General features: G+C 46.5%; 1 protein-coding gene across 3 annotated transcripts in view; it reads right to left on the bottom strand.

The window, feature by feature from the left end:
* CGNL1 (cingulin like 1) overlaps positions 1 to 15,216 on the bottom strand; it is a 170,888-nt gene that overhangs the window by 134,540 nt on the left and 21,132 nt on the right. Inside the window, exon 2 of one of the 3 annotated variants that reach the window (XM_043919011.1) lies at positions 14,796 to 14,925. The exons of 1 other annotated variant lie outside the window; for it this stretch is intronic. The gene's annotated coding sequence lies outside the window, so the exon portion shown is untranslated. Of the gene's footprint in view, positions 1 to 376; positions 416 to 14,795; positions 14,926 to 15,216 lie in introns of those variants that run through there. One more of the 3 variants, XM_043919015.1, reaches the window with a different exon arrangement.

Raw genomic sequence — 15,216 nt, 5'->3', positions numbered from 1 at the left:
TAAAGCAACTACGCATGCATGCTTGCATGCTAAATCACTTCAGTCGTGTCCGACTCTCTGTGACGCTGTGGATGGTAGCCCACCAGGCTCCTCTGCCCATGGGATTCTCTAGGCAAGAATACTGGAGTGGGTTGCCATTTGTTTCTCTAAGCAACTATACTCCAATAAAATTAATCCTAAAAAATAAAGAAAAAAAAGAAAAAAATCCCAAGTGACTAGTACCGAGTTTGACCTGGGAGTCAGTTTACCCATAGAAATGGTGGTATAAATAATGATGAAGAGTCTGGTGCTACTAAACAAACCAGATACATAATTAGTAGTACAGTAATAAATAATACCAGGGCTTCCCAGGTGGTACTAGTGGTAAAGAACTCACCTGCCAGTGCAGGAGATGTAAGAGATGCAGGTTCGATCCCTGAAATGGAAAGAAGGAAATGGCAACTCATTCCAGCACTCTTGCCTGGAGAATCCCATGAACAGAGGAGCCTGGCAGGCTACAGTTCATGGGGTCTCAAAGAGTTGGACACGACTGAAGTGACTTCGCACGGCAAATAATACCAAGCAATCATTGGGCATTTACGAAGTGCCAACTACTATGTTAAACCCTTTTCAGACATTATTCAGCAATTCTGCCAGGTAGTTATTTCTTATCACTCTTTTGCAGGTGAGGCAACTGAGGCTCAGAGGGGTTAAGTCACCTGCCCAAAGTCACCCAGGTAGCCGTGACAGAGTCACAAGCCATCCAGGCCTGTCTAACTCCAAAGCCCCTTCTCTTTACTACTCCAGAGTTTAGCTATGTAACAGAAGCAACAGATGTCAGGTGGGGCCTAGAATCTAGCCACCATTTATGACACTGAATCCCCAGGAAGATGCCTTCTAGTTCCAAACAGTCAACTAATTGCAAAATAAACTTTAGTAAATCATCTGGTTCCCTGGTTGGAGACCACCTGCAGAGGCCCAGCTGGTCATGCAAGGAGATCATGCAAAGAAGCAGGGACAGAGGAAGTCAGGTGAGGACGCTGGCTTCAGTGAGGAAAGGGGGGCAGAATTAATTCTAAGGGGAAAATGAGACTGCTTTTCACAACTATACAGGAGTGGTACGCTGTGGTTCCAATAGCCTTGGGAAAAGGAACCAGAAACATCCTCTGCCCACATACGCAGAGAGACTGGGCATGTCGCCACCCCTGACTCTGACCATCAAAAGGGATGGTGGATTCCCAGCCCACGTAAAGAGTCTGGATGTCATCACTCCCACCCTCACTCACACACACACACACGAAAATCTTAATCTGAAAAGAAGTTGGCCAATCCACGGGGCCACCATGGGGCTTCACTGAGACCATGAATATGGAAGCACTTATTCAACTGCAGTATAAAACAGCAGGTGCTTCCCCGGTGGCTCAGATGGTAAAGAATCTGCCGGCAATGTGGGAGACCTGGGTCTGATCCCTGGTTTGGGAAGATCCCCTGGAGAAGGGAATGGCTACTCACTCCAGTATTCTTGCTTGGAGAATTTCATGGACAGAGGAGTCTGGAGGGCTACAGTTCATGGGGTCACAAAGAGTCGGACACAACTGAGCTACTAACACACACACACACACACATTAATACAGTAGAAGGCATCAAAACCATATATCTGTGGATTTCTTTTTTAACCCAACGTCTGGTATTTGACAAGTATAAAAACATAGCAATAGTTCAACCTCTGAACCAAAGTAGATTTGCCACACAGGGGCTCTAGAGCAGATCCAGGCACGGTGAAAGAACACTCAGGACACAGAGAAAGCCACCTGTAAGCCTGCTCAGAGTTCACTGGACACTGGCCTTATTCCTTTTCTGGCAGGGCTGCCAAGCTACGAGGTCACAGAACTACAGTCACATGGCTGGATTTCTGAAAGGCACCATCAGGTTTCTCTTGGGAGCTTTGGTGTCAAAGACATATCCAAGACCCCAACCCACCAAGAGTCTGTGCTGGGCCCTGAGGCAGACAACAGATGAGGGAAGTGGGAAGGCCTCCAGAGTGGGGCTCCAGAGGTAATTGGGAGCTTGCTACTACAAGAGAGTGGGTAGCCTTGGGAAGATGTGAAGTCAAGAGGGCATATGGAACTTACTGACTTCAGCACACATTTATTTTCACTGTAATGGGGGCTAAATCTCACATGGCTAAATTCAAGGTCTCAACAGGGCTGCATTCCTTCTGGAGGTTTCAATGGAAAAATCCCTTCCCTCGGTTTTTCCAGCTGGAAGCTGCCTGCAGGTCTTAGCTCTCGGCCCCTTCCTCCATCTTTAAAGCCAGCAACGCAGCATCTTCTGACTTTGTTCCCATCCTCACAGCCTCTCCTCTGATTCCTACTCTCCTTCTTCCTCTTTCCCTTATAAGGACCGTAGGGTCCTTATAATGTCGTCACTGGGCTCACCTGGATAATCCAGGAGAATCTCTCCTGAGCTTCCTTAATTTAGTCCCACTCCCTTCTCCATGTAAGGTGACACATGCACAGGTTCCCAAATTAGGGTGCAGACATCTTGGGGGCAGGGGAAGCATTATTCTACCGACCACCTAAATGGGCAGGGAAAGTCAGGCCCCAAAAAAGGAAAAAAAAATTAATATTCAGGGAAAAACAGGGATGGGACTTCCTTGGAGGTCCTGTGGTTAAGACTCTGCCTTCCAATACAGGGGGAGTGGGCTCGATCCCCGGTCAAGGAGTAAGATCCTACATGCCACGCAGTGAGGGGAGGGGTGGGGGGGTACCCTTCAGAGAAAAGCAGGGATGAGGGGATATTTTTCCCCCCAGCTCCCCCAGTTCTGCTTTCCTGACCTGCTGCCTCTTGTCCTTGAATTTCTTGAGATACCACTAATCTGCTCTGCCAGTTGCCTCAGAAGATTCAGTAAGCTCTCGCCCCAAACCACACAACCAGCAGGTGGTGGACAGGAGATTTACACCCATGTCTCTCTCACTTTAAAGCCTGTGTCCCAAACCACAGGCACCCAGGAAGCACAGACAATCTGTGGGAAAGTTAAGGAGCTGAGCAGGTCAGCAGACTGGACCAAAGGGTCAAGCCTAACAAATCAAGTTTAACAAGGAGAACTGAAGGCCCTTAAGAAACCAACTATTTGACTGCAGGATGGGTGAGGCACAGAAGCAAACCTTGATTAAAAAAAAAAAAAGACTTGGGGATAATAGTTGAGAACATGTTCACTGTGAGATGACTGTCAAAAGATTGCTATGACCTCTGAAAATTACATATCTAGATCCAGGAGGGCAGGGCAGCTAATCATACTGCAGACACCCCTGAAATTAAGACCAACTCCCCCAACTACTTCAGAAATATGTCTTTTCACCCAAGCACACAGTCTCAGGGCAATGTGCCGGGAGTCCTGAGGACAAACGTGCCACCTACCCAGCAGTGACCATAGCCAAATGAACCCGGCTAAGCGGTGCCATCATATCTCCCTCCCTGGTGAGTTTGGAAGCTCCCTCTGCTTGGGATGATCAGCAGGAGCCTAGTGTCAGAAAAGTTTGGCCAGGGTGACTTTAGGAACAAGAACCCAGAAGGCAGCACCAGGTACAGGAGAAGGGGTGCTACAAACAGGATAAACTGTCACCCAATGTAAATACCAGAAGGGCTGTCATGTGAAAAGAGGATTAAACTTGCTGTGTGTGACTCCAAAAGTTAGAACAAGGAACAATGAGTAGATATGCCAGGGACACAGATTCCAATTCAAAGGAAGCGAGGAACAGTTTTCCAACAGCAATGCTTGAAGGTAAACAGCACAGTTTCAGTGGAGGAATGTAAACAGGGCAGGGCTGCCAGTTCACAGATGGGTTTAAAAGGCGATTCCAGGGTCAAACCATCATCAAGGGAGGGCTCTTCCAAATCTGAGAGTCAATGACTCCCTCTCCTATTTACTAACAATCATCTATTTACATAGCAGAGAAAACATCAGTCAACCCAGAGACAGGAAGCACAGAGGTGAGAACAGCCAGGCACACTCTTTAAGAGGGAAAAAGATAACAGAACAACCAGAGAACAAGGTCTTCTCCAAACTGTATCCTGGGTTTTCATATGTACAGAACGGACTTGAGAATAAGCCTGCTGACCGGGTGCAGCCGCTCCTGCCTGCAGTTGGGGTGGCGGTGGGGAGGTGCTCTGGCCCACTGCCTAAGGGACTCCAGCCTGGACCGGAACTGAATGAGTCACCCTAGACACAGCCCTGACACCAGACTCATCCCAACACAAACTCCAAATCATCATTTGCTGGTTGCCCACCCAGCAGAGGAAGGAAATCAACTAACTCTAGCCTGCCCCAAAGGAAACCCAGGATGCCACATTAAAAGCTATAAATGCTTTTGAACAATGGACAGAAAATACAGAAAACGTGAGCCTTGGTGGAATTTTCCAAGAAGCACTGGAAACTCGTGGTTGACAATATCTATCCTTTCAATACTCAGGAAGAGGTAGAAAAGCACCTGGAGGCTCTCAGGGAGTCATTTACAAGATACTAAGAAACTGTGTATAGAAGCTGAGCCAAAGCCCAATGCAAGTATCCACATTGAAGAGGAAAGTGAAGAAAACCAGTGGGAGCAGAAGAGACAGCAGAAATGTCAGAACTGCCAAACTGGAAGCTCCTTAAGCGGAAGTATGAGCAGATCTGGTTTGGGCTGCCCACTGGGAGTACAGTGGGTGAAATCAAGGAATGCATGAATGAATGCTGAGCCAGCCGTGAGCAAGTCCTCGAGAGGATGAAGAGAGCCTCCAGATAGCTCAGGATGACTCTCAATTCTGGTAGAAGATGGACTCAAACTCTCATGAAGACTCAGAAAACTGACTCTGGTCAGACAAGTCTCTGTGTCTATAGACGGAGTCCCTACTCATGACACTCTTCTGTAATATTTTAATATTGAGGAGAACATTGCCAATAGCACCATTCAGTATGGTATACATTTAAGAAATTTCAGTGAACTTCGAAAATTGGGTTTTTTAATGTGGTCTTTGTATTCTCTAAGCTGCCACGGGTTATTTTCAGACTCTTAAAATATAAGGTCCACCAATATGTTATCTTGTCATTTTTAATTAAATCTCATTTTCTCCTCTGAATCTGAAAAGGCTCAAACACAATAAACTTTGCTAAGAAAAGGGCTGCATTTTGTCTTTTTAGCAAAAGAGAAAAAAACAAGCCACACAAGTGCATCATGTTACATCCAAGAATTGAAGAGCACCCACATACACCAAGATAAAATTGGGGAGCAAAAGTTTCATACTTGGGAAAAAGCAGTTTTGCTAGGTTCTATTTAGTTTCTCCAGTAGTTAACAAGACTTACAGGTTTTTAACAAATAATAGAGCAACAGATACATTTAGATTGGATTTGTTTCTTCCTCTCTTTCAATTATTATTACTGAGCCTCACATTCACTCCCCCACCTGCCCCAACATTTTCTCTCTCTCACACACACACACACATACACACACATGTTGTCACCATGTACACACAGAAATGTCTGCCTAGAAAGGAAAAATGGGGACTTCCCTGGTTGTCCAGTGGTTAAAGTATCCACCTCACACTGCAGGGGACATAGATTTGATTCCTGATCGGGGAACTAAGATTCCACACATCATGGAGCAACTAAGCCCTTGCGTCACAACCACTGAGCCCATGCTATGCAACTAGAGAAGTCCATGCACTGCAACCAACAGCCTGCGCAGCCAAAATAGGAAAAAAAAAAAAAAAGTGATGGGAAGGCTCCCAAAGTCCTCCTTCAACTACTGGCCGAACCAGCTGCAGGGAGTAGAAGAGGAAAAAGACGACAGCTCTCTCTTCAGGGATCCAAGCATCATTTAGGTCACAAGCAGAAAGCCAGGATTCCCGTCCAATGGTGACATAAGCAGCTCCCACCTTAACTAAGGAAAAGAATCTACATCTTACCAAGAGATTATCATGGGTCAGGAGCTCGTTAGGGCACCCTGCGTAGGCTCACATTTAATCTCCCTATCAACCTAGTAAAATGGGGAAACTGAAGGACAATGAGTTTCAGTAATTCAGACATATAACAAGCTAACTCCGGTCCCATCACTTCATGGCAAATAGATGGGGAAACAATGGAAACAGTGACAGACTTTTATTTTCTTGGGCTCCAAAATCACTGCAGATGGTGGCTGCAACTATGCAATTAAAAGACACTTCCTCCTTGGAAGAAAGCTATGATCAACCTAGACAGCATATTAAAAAGCAGAGACATTACTTTGCCAACAAAGGTCCGTCTAGTCAAAGCTATGGTTTTTCCAGTAGTCATGTATGGATGTGAGAGTTGGACCATAAAGAAAACTGAGCACCAAAGAACTGATGCTTTTGAACTGTGGTGTTGGAGAAGACTCTTGAGAGTCCCTTGGACTGCAAGGAGATCAAACCAGCCAATCCTAAAGGAAATCAGTCCTGAATATTCATTGGAAGGACTGATGTCAACTGAGGTTGAAGCTCCAATACTTTGGCTACCTGATGCAAAGAACTGACTCATTAGAAAAGACCCTGATGCTGGGAAAGATTGAAGGCAGGAGGAGAAGGGGACGACAGAGGATGAGAAGGTTGGATGGTATCACCGACTGAACAGACATGAGTTTGAGTAAGCTCCGCTAGTTGCCTGGTGTGCGCAGTTCATGGGTTTGCAAAGAGTCAGACACGACTGAGCGACTGAACTGAACAAGCTAACAGACAACACAGCTGGGATCCTGAGGACACCAGGTTTGTCCCACTCAAGTCCATGTTTGCCCACCTTACCGACCCTGCTAACTCCTCAGCATACAATCTGCATGCCTCTAATAGGGAATCCCCCAATCAGGATACAATTCCACTCACCTGAACAGGTGAGCACAACCTGCTCAGAGCCCTGGCCTGTCTTGGCTAAAACACCTTCTAGGCTGATGGCTCGTGCCTTGAGTCTTTCAAAACAGAGGGAGTCATCACCACCCATCAAACTAGGAAAGGCAAGTCCCGAGCCGGGCAACACACAGTAAAGATGGTCCTCGGGGAGTTTTCTGTTCCTAACTCCCTTCTGGATGTTTGGTTTCTCAAACCAAACAGCATTTTATTGGACTTGTTTCTCTACATTTTTCTCAGAAGAAAAACAACTCCCCAGGTGGATTCAACACAGAACCACACCTACTTTTGCTGTAGTACCTTCCAACTGTCTAACAGCAAGAATGTTTCTGGGACCATTTGATCCTCTCCATGAACGCCTGGCTTCCCATGGGATGGGGAATCAGTCAGACCCACCCCCTCTCAGCAACCTGGAAGCATCATAGATTCTCTCCGCCTCCTGCACTACCCCAGTTAGGGGTTGCTTCTGTTCGACCCTGCCCCCCAGTATCTCAGCCGCTCTTTCCCATCCCCACGCCAGCCCCCTAATTTATGGGACCATGTGTGTCTCATCCGGGGATCAGCAGTGGCCCCATTTGTCCTGCAGCCTTCACTCTTATCTTCCTCCAAGCCCCTGTCCACACATCAGTGTGGTCTTTTCAGATTTGTCCATTCATTGGCACTTCAGCGTAAGTATTCAAACAGTTACTTCCCTTGAGTTCAGGATAATAATACAAGCTTCTTCACCCAGCATAGAAGGCCAGGCCCCTGACCGGCACAGACCATGGATCAATGGCCTGCAAAGGCTCCGGACTCCGTGGCTTCTGTGAGCCTGCCTGGCCACATCCACTCTTCTCAGACTCACCTTCCCTGGGTCCCCAGCCAGGCTTCCTCCCTTGTGTTCCCCCCACCACACACCGCAGTGCCCTTCTTGGCCCAAACACTGACCAAGACTGTCCACTTCCTTCTCGACCTCCCCGTTACAGTGCGGGGGCTCCTGGAGGGAGGGCCTGCCCCTTAATCTCTATAGTGTTTAGGACTCAGTGACACTCAATGAATGCACATGTGACAAAGGGTCAAAGGGCAATGTTAAGAGCACACCCCAAGCTGACTGATGGATAAGCGCAAAGGCTCCAGAAGTGTAGCTCAGGGAAGGCTGCCCAAGCTTTGCTCTGAAGTTTGAGAGTCACATTTCTGAATAATCTTGACTCAGTGAGTCCAAAGACAACAACTGGGCTCCCATATTACAGAAAGGAGGCTTACCTCTGAATGAGGCACTCAGGACAAAGGTCTCCGTCAGAAAGGAAATGATTTCAGCCTATGAATGTATGTTTTCATCAGCCCTGAACACTTGAGGCCCCAAGGGAAACTTAACGGTTTCCCCATTACCAAAATAAATGTTTAATAGGGTGTGTTCCGTCCTCAGTTGCTTTCAGAAATGACTTCAAGGATTGGTCTGTTTTCTTTCCGAGCATCCCTAAGACTTCAGCAGGACTCAGACATGTAATCAGGTCATTTAACTTCCACCCCACCCTCTCAGTTCCTTGTCTTTTGAAGATACTACATAGAGTAATAATACTTTCAAATATGGAATGAACAGTCAGAACCCCCTTTTTTGAACTTAAAAATCTAAATATTATCAAAAGGGACCTTTTATTTTCAGTAGCAAAAAGGCTACACATTATTCTAATGAGCTTTCTGATAAGAAATCTCATCCACACTAGTCTTATGTTTCACAATTATTTCTTTGAAGACTTTTTGTGTGGTAAGACTAGAAGTGATACAGAAAACAAGAGATGAGGAATCTTTTAATAGTTTGTAAAAACAAAGAAAAAAAATAGATCCAGACATCAGGGTAAATTATAGCAAGTGAGTCAAGACCTCCTATAAACACTAAATCTTAGTTCTCACTGCTGTAACAGAATGTTTTGAAACTTCTCACGTATCCATGAGCCCCAAAATATGGAGTGGTTATCTTTCATGGGCTGGGTGATTTCATAGGCTAATGAATGCGAGGATTATTCCAAATATTTGGGAGAAGGGGCAGAGATTTCCACCATTTGGGTCATCGTCCACTTTTTGGCCTCAGAACTGTCATGGCACTTGTGGGTGTCATTTAGACAATCAGCATGTAATGAGGCTCAAGGTCTACCAGAAGTCGAATCTTCCGCCATCTTGGGCTTGACTGGTTCTAATCAGTTTATGTCATATCTCTAACGGCTATGTTACTCTTTCCAAGGTTGTGCCCTGCCCATTTCCCTCCTGTCTCAAGACAGCCAACTATACTGTGACCAATCGTCAATGACAAGAGTCACAAATTCTACTATCCATTGGTACAGTAAGCACTAGGTTACTACTATCTGGTAAATACTTAATATTTTGATAAATAAATGCATGTAAGAAAAAATTACTTGTTTCAGAAAGTATTCAGTGTGTTAGTCACTCAGTCATGTCCAACTCTTTGTGACCCCATGGACTGTAGCCTGCCAGGCTTCTCCGTCCATGGAATTCTCCAGGCAAGAATACTGGAGTGGGTTGCCATTCCCCTCTCCAGGAGATCTAAGTTCAGTACGCATACTAATAACTTTTAGATTTACACGGCACTTTCATGTGAGTCTGATTAGTATGCTCTCCTGTGCTTAATCGGCATCTTTAAACACACTTTTGAGAGGAGCACCCTCTGCACCTGGCAGGCATCTGGCTTCCTGAAGTACTCACTGCAGACCTTTTGTTCCCACCCTCAGGGCCCTGCCCCATCACTGACCCCACTCTCCCACGTCACCATACAAGGTCACATTGCTGTAACTGCAGAACAAATTCCAGAGTTCTGGGCTCCTAACTGGACTTCCCACCTACTCCCTTCTCCAAACCCTCAATTGGCTTCCTGCTCCCATCACAACAAACCTTAAGGTGACATGCAAAGTCCAGCACTGTCCCCCAGCCCCACCCCCAACTGATAGAACACCCTTGCTTCATTCATTCTCCTCCAGCTACACTGACACCGACCTTGCTGGTCCCGGAACACGCCAAACACCCTCCTGCCCCTGTGCCTTCTGCCTTAGGGCCGTTGGTGTCCCTGTCCCCTTTCCCAATACCCTTCCCCCACATAGCCAAGCTCCAGATTTTCAGGTCTCAACTGCTTGGTAATCAATTCATAGAAAAAAATCTCTCTCTCAGAAAAGATTACTCCCATAAAGTAGGATTTTCCACCATCCCCTGCCGCCATCCTCACAGACCACCTCATCTTGGTGTACTGTTCTTCTGACTCTGGTCATCTGCTGATATACTGTAGTTTGTTCATTTGTGTTTACTGGCATCTCCCCTACTAAGTCTCTGTCACTAGAATTCAAGTTGCCATGAATGGGCGCTGTGCTAAGGATATTGCCATATCATTAGGATTAATGCAGGGCTTGGCACACAATGGGTTCTTGGTAAATACTTGTATTAAATGAATGAATGAATAAACAACATTTGCATTACATGTAAGTTGCACCCCTACAGGGGTGATAAAGCTCCACAGTCTCCAAGACCTTTCCTGTCTCTGAAGCACCCTGGGAAAAGACACTAAGTCTGGGCTGGGGGAAGGGAACACAGAAGGAGCCAAAAGAAGTCAGATTAGCAAACCACCTTCTCAGGGATCCCCAACCCATGCCCAGGAGACCAGAGTCAGCTCCCTCTCCTCCCTGCCCACTGTACACCCTTGAAAGACAGGAAAGAGCTAAAGAATGCAAGTTACAAACCCAAGAATGCTACAAAAACAAGAATGCTACAGAAAACCTACCTAGGCAGAGTCAGAAGAGGAATCTCTGGAAGAGGAAAACCTTACCTGAGGGCAGGAAAAGCAAAGGTCACAGCTCCCAAATCTGGAGCAGCACAGTCAAGAGCAGTACACACTGCCCAGGAAGGAGAGAAAGTGGCCCAGCCCAGAGATCATGGGAGCAATGATGTTGATGTCACCACTGACAATGGAAACGATAGGATGGATGTAGTGAAAGAGCCATCTTTTGGTAACTAATACTTGCACTGCATTTTACACTTTAAAGCATCAACACAATGTGACTTTACTGATTCACATAAAAGCCAGTAAGGCAGGCAGTAAAATTTTACAGATATGGAAACAGGCTCAGAAAAGCCAAGTGATTTTTCGGCAAGACTGCACAGCAAGCAAGCAGAGGAGGTAAAACTTAAAGGGTCTTCCAGCTACAAGGACTGAAGACTACCTCAATTCCAAATGAACTTGATTCTTGAGGCCCCACTACAAGTGATTAACAAGACATTATCCATGGAATGCAAATAACTATTCAAAAGCAGGATACCCCTCACCCACCCCACCCCAAATTCCTCTAGAGATTTATTCCACACTCTCTTGACTTGGGAGAAATCTGGCCTTCTCTAAGCCTTCCTAAGGTGGCCAAAAGCTGAAAAGCCCATAGAGAAGTCAAGCCCAGGCCTTTAAAACTGTTGCCTCAGGGCTCTGCAAAACCACAGAAGGAGGCTGCAGAGTATAAAACAAAACTGCTGCTGAAAGTATTTTTATGTGAAAATGCACCCTCTGCAAAAACTTGTTATAAGGACTCATATTTTTCAATAAGTTCTTTCAAAATGCCATTACCATCACTCTCATGGAAACTTGGGTTCAGAAAACGCATGGCAGGTTCATTAAATTAATTAGAACTGCATTCTTACTTGAAAATATCTGATGTGCAATTAAAAAAGAAAAAAAAATCTCCAACATTCATAAATCCAAAAAGATGCTGCTCTGGTAGATGCAAAAATGAAGAGAGAGAAAAGAAAGGATTTTTCCTGGAGTTCCAAGAGGTCCAAAGCTGGGCCCTCCAAACTGGAGGAGAAGGGAGTGCAGACGTAAGCCACTTTCCTGGAAGCACGGCAGAGTTCGGAGGTCCCAGGCACAGATCCCAGGCACAGAACAAGTACCCAGGCTGCCTTGAGAAAGCACAAGGGGAAGAGGTGTTTCTGACAGTCTAAGTCAACACCTCTCATCACGATGGAAACCGATGAGAAGTCAAGGCTGACCGCAGAGATGGGTCCAGAGCACTCCTTGGGCAGCAAACACATCTGGGCTCTGGGCCCCACCAGTGCCGCGGGAGACCGCTTGCCTCCATGGGGGCCTCAGAAGGGGCAGGGGCGGGTACCAGGGCTCTGGGCTGTGTAGGCATCTGCCTCCAAGAAAGGCAGGGGCCCTCCGCCCTGTAGCTCTGGGAATAAAGTCAACCTGGGGACCAGGATCAGGCACGGTGGCTTCCTGGACAGGGGCCCCACCACTCCCTGGCCATCCTCTCAGGCCGTTGCTTCTGCACAACGTCACCCCCATCTATTTAGACTGAGTATTTGCCAGCTTGCCTCCAGCCAGCCAGATGCTGCCTTTCAAGGATTGCGTATTTCTATAATCATTTCCAGGAGAAGCAAACACTTTCGAGCCACTAGGGTTTGCCATGGAATTCACTTTCCCACAGCAGGGTGTCAGTTCGCCTCTGCCCCTGCTCTCCGTAGGCGCACGACAGGGTGGGCCCCCAAAGCCCCACCATCAGTGAAATCTGGTTTGAAATAAACCCCTTGGCATCAGTGAAGTGTTAATTCACCTCTTGGGTTTGGCTTTTTTTGGTTTGGTTTGTTTCTTGGTTGTTTTTTTTAACCTGGTATTTCTTTGAAAGGAACCTCACTTTTGAAGGAGAGTTATAAACATGCTCCCTTTAGGCCATACTGCAAAAATAATATTGTTTTCTTAGCAGCAGAGTCTTGGCCTACAGGCTTCCAGGAAACCAGCACGTTGTACTGGGCCCCAAACAGGGGTGTGTTGGCCTGGCCGACAGAGCTCAGCATGAGTCAGGGGCAGGTTGGTCTGGCCAAGACCACCTCTGAGGCTGCCACTGAGAAGGCAGACCTCCTTGTCCAAAGCTGGCAGTCAAGGCTCCTTAAGAGTCACTTTCAGAAGACTCTTCTGACATCAAGTTCCTGGCAGGCACAGTGGAAAGAACTGCCTCCAAATGATAGCACAGGATTCCATGGTGGCCTTTTCTGACATCATTGGAATTACCACCTCCAATCTCTTGAGTAGATCCAGGAAAGTGCCCAACCCTTAGATTTTCATTTAAACTAATGCAGGCATGCAGTTGGAATCTCAAAGACCCACTTCCTTGTCAAAATACTTGGGCCTGTAGCCCTAAACACTGAGGACTGGGAAATACTTTCCTGAGGGACGGGACAGAAAAAAAAAAGGCTCCTATGAGTAATTTAACCTAAGGCAGGAAGGGCAGAGGGTGAAGGAGCTGGAGCCTTTAAATTCCCCACTTCAATGCCACTGGGCATTCAACTTGTCAAACACAGAGCACCTACTATGTGCAAGTCACCTTCAAAATGGTGGAGAGGGCATGCTGTGAAGCCTCCACAGAGCAGAGGAATCAGGTTAGGTTCAGCTAACAAACTTCGGCTTAAACAATAAGAAGTAAGCAGTTCAGGGCCAGTACCATGGCTCTAAAGGCATCAAGGATCCAGGATCCTCCTTTTTTGGTGCCCCACTAACCTACAGCAGGGCTTCCCACATTACAGTTACCTCATGATCCCAGACGGCTGCTGGATTTCAGCCACTGTGTCCATGTTCCAAGCAGTAGGTAGGACAGAGAAAAAGCCAAAGGGGCGTACTGTCTACACAAGTCAGTCCCTGGAACCGTCTTATAAGCCACACATCACACTTCACCTTTCACTCACTAAAGCTTAAGTCGCTGGCCCATAGCCAGGTGAAAGAGAGGCAGGGAAATAAAGTCTTTTAGCTTGGCACATTACTGTACTCAAAAAGTCAGGCTTTTGATTACTGAGAAAGCAGGATAGGATACTGGATGTAAAATTAGCAGCCTTTGCCACATAACACATAAAAAGAGAATTTGAAGATAAGCCAATTTGGAGGTCTACTAGGTTTAACAGTTGGTAGTAGGGAAAAAAAAAAAAAAGAAAAGGTATTGAGGGTTGAAGGCTCAAGTGATATTATACTTCAGGGAAACTAAAAACTTTATTAAGTTGGAGGTGTTATGAACAAGTAACAAAACCAACTTCCCAGAACTATCCACCTTTGAATTGAACATACTTCATGAAACATTACAGCTCAAAGGCAAGTTTCTTAGGCATTCTAGAACAGTGGCTCCATCAGACTCACTAGAGAGCTTTTTAAAAACAAATCCCTAAGATTCCCCACTTTTAGAGATTGTGATAGATGGTTTAGAGTTAAGGCCTAAAATTCTGTACACACACACACAAGCAATTGAGGTAATTCCTCCGATGCGTAGTCTGGTTCAAAAACAGTGATTTCATCCAAACCTTCATTTCAAACATGAGGAGACAATTTACAACAATCATGTGACTCATCCAGGGTCCCTAATGACCATTCAACCATCCTCCAGAGGTCTTAGATTCCAGGTTAGATCCATCCACTTAAATGGTAGTTATCTACCCACCAGCAAACATGGTACAACGGTCGGCTGAATCCCCACCCCTGCAGACAAACCCAGCACTCTCAGAGACACAAGCTTCTTGGTGCTACAATACCACCTACACTGGGGAACTCGAGGAAGGGTTTAAAATGAGTATGTACGCACAACATGTGCATGAATCTGCATCTATACATCCACATCTACAGCCCCCTTCTCTGACATCTCAAAGACCCTGGGAAGGAGGCAAAAGGCACGAGCCAGAGATAAAGAACAGAGGCTGGCAATGAGCCACACTTCAGTCAGCATGTGAATGCAGTCGCTTCCTGTTTTGGGGATTTCCCGACCACTTGTGGGCGAATCCATATGAGGCAGGTTCCACCATCAATTGGTAGGAATGAAACATCCAAACTCTCATCTCTGCCCCCACCCAACCATCGTGGGGGTGGGCCTCTGTCCTGACAGCAGTGTGGCTACTGGCGGGATCAGGCTACGGTCCTACCTACCTGGGTCTCCCTGGGTCCCAGCCCATCTCCACAGCCTGGTCCCCACTCCCCAGTCATGTGAGTCTTACTGCATCCTCGTGGTGCTGAATAGATGGTCTCTGCTTAGATCTATCAGGGTTAGCTTCTGTTGCTAAAAATAAAAGATCCAGGATTAATGTCCTCAAGGAAGTAGGGAGGGCTCCAGATCTCCAGAGGTTATCTGTCTCAGGATAAGTAGATAACCAAAAGTCTGGAAGGGGGACAAAGGTTAAAGGAAGACGCTCAGGCTAGGTTAGGCATGGCAAGGCAGGGACCAGAGGACCAGAGGGGATCTGATGGGGTGGAGACCAGCATCTTCTCTGCTGCCCTCTCTTCCATCCATCCATCCTTCCTCCTCTCTCTCCTGGTCTTGTTTGCCTCCCTTCCTGACAGAAAGGCATCC

This window comes from Cervus elaphus, chromosome 12, assembly GCF_910594005.1.
Source record: "Cervus elaphus chromosome 12, mCerEla1.1, whole genome shotgun sequence".
Lineage (NCBI taxonomy): Eukaryota > Metazoa > Chordata > Mammalia > Artiodactyla > Cervidae > Cervus > Cervus elaphus.
Note: the sequence above shows the minus strand (reverse complement) of the source record. Positions and strands in the feature narration are given on the sequence as shown.